At 40.7% G+C, this 1,979-nt stretch overlaps 1 pseudogene across 1 annotated transcript; it reads left to right on the forward strand.

Moving 5' to 3' along the window:
* Positions 1-5: 5 nt before the first annotated feature.
* Positions 6-1,082, forward strand: LOC146960988 (2-oxo-4-hydroxy-4-carboxy-5-ureidoimidazoline decarboxylase pseudogene; annotated as a pseudogene). Its single transcript, XR_015035319.1, has 2 exons — positions 6-30; positions 733-1,082. The product of XR_015035319.1 is annotated as a 2-oxo-4-hydroxy-4-carboxy-5-ureidoimidazoline decarboxylase pseudogene (transcript).
* The last annotated feature ends 897 nt before the right edge of the window (positions 1,083-1,979 follow it).

Below are 1,979 nucleotides of genomic sequence, written 5' to 3' on the forward strand. Positions count from 1 at the left end.
GTGAGTTTATCGATTCTCTTCCAGAATCAGGTGAGACAGATTATTATTATGTTTTTGTTTTTTTTGTTTGTTTTTTTTTAGCTTTTTGATACATTTTCTGTTACAGCTTTGCTTTACTTTTTGGTGGTTATTTTGAGTTTATTACTCCCACGTAGGGATGTCACGATTATACATTTTCTTGGTACAATTATTGTCAGAGAAATAATCACGGTACTACGATTATCACGATTATTATGCATTAATTAATTTCAACACACTATGACAAACACTATGAATGTGTAAAATCAAATACAGTCAAAATATAACTACATTACTCATATTTCAAGTATCTATTAATATATGACCAATTCTTAATCCCCAGGGGAAATGTTTGAAATATTCATGTCATGAATTGTTATCTATACCACATGTTTGCGTTTATTTTAATCGTTTTTTGTTTTGTTTTGCTTTTTTTTTTTAATTAAAAATGACACGTTAACATTTAAATTCCTACCAATTCAATGTTACGTTAGTTAAATGGACTAGTATCTGAGCATTAACCTTTATTTTTGCGCACATCTGCCAATAAGGTTCCAACATCAAATTTTTGTGAAAGTAACGGTATTTAGGAATCATTACGATTAAATAATTGTGGCGTTTAATACCACGATTAATTGTGAAAACAAGTAATCGTGACATCCCTACTCCCACGATTTGGTTTTGTGGGCAATAATCAAAATCATGTGTGTCCAGGTAAAGAGGGGATCCTCAGATGTCACCCGGACCTCGCGGGCAGGGATCTCCAAAGGGGCACTTTGACCTCAGAGTCTCGCGAGGAGCAGGCACGAGCCGGGATGGACGCGCTGGATGCCGCGGAAGCCTCGCGCATGGCGCGGCTCAACGAGGAGTACAAAGAGAGGTTCGGGTTCCCGTTTGTCATCTGCGCCCGGATGAACGACAAGGCCAACATTTTACGGCAGCTGGCCGCGCGCTGTCAGAACGAGCGCGTCGTGGAGAGGGCGCGAGGCATCGACGAGGTGAAGAAGATATGCCACCTGCGCCTCCAGGGTCTCGTGCTCACTGACGCTCCAAACAAGTTGTGACCTGTGTCCATGGCTGAAGGCCAAAGGTCAAAGAGAGACAAATTATTTTATATTGAAATCAACCCAAGTGCAGCCTACGCTTTATTTTATCGGGACTTTCCTGATCCTCTCCTCGACCCGGTGTGGACATCGATTAAATGACCTGTATTTTACCGATGACCGAAAAGACTCAATTTTATTATAAGATACAGTCGTGAAAATTATTTCTTTATTTTTTTCCAATTTTAGATTATTTTACTTTAGCATGATTAGTCGTACATTTGGTAGCTACTTTTAAAAGGATTCGCCTAATATCAGTCATCGCTTTGACATTAGGCCTATCTACAGTATCTATCTATTATAAATTTGCTATTAAAGCAGAAGTAAGCGATCCGGTCGTTTTGGCTAACTTCTTGTCAGCCAATAGAGTTAGCAGCCCCCGCCCTCGTCATGGATCTATTGGTCCTCGTCCCTACGTCACCACATTCACGCGCATCCCTTGGCTGCACACACAGCCCTTCATGCCGTTCTCTCTCCTCATTGGATAAAGCTTGTAGGATACAAGTAAGTATACAAGAAGTTTTCTCCTCGGGTTACAGCAGAGCAGAGGGACTGACAGACCCGTGTTTCAGACCAAACACTCTATGTAAGTGATTGCTGTCGGAAGATATAACTATTTAAGACTTATATCAAAGCAGAAGTAAGCGATATTTTTGTGTTAATATAAGTCTTAAATAGTTATATCTTCCGACAGCAATCACTTACATAGAGTGTTTGGACTGAAACACGGGTCTGTCAGTCACTCTGCTCTGCTCTGAGCCGAGGAGAAAACTTTTCTTGTATCCTACAAGTTTTATCCAATGAGGAGAGAGAACGGCATGAAGGGCTGTGTGCAGCCAAGGGATGCGCGTGAATGTG

Source organism: Trachurus japonicus, unplaced genomic scaffold, assembly GCF_045865225.1.
Source record: "Trachurus japonicus isolate A0001 unplaced genomic scaffold, Traja_1.0 AP029691.1".
NCBI lineage: Eukaryota > Metazoa > Chordata > Actinopteri > Carangiformes > Carangidae > Trachurus > Trachurus japonicus.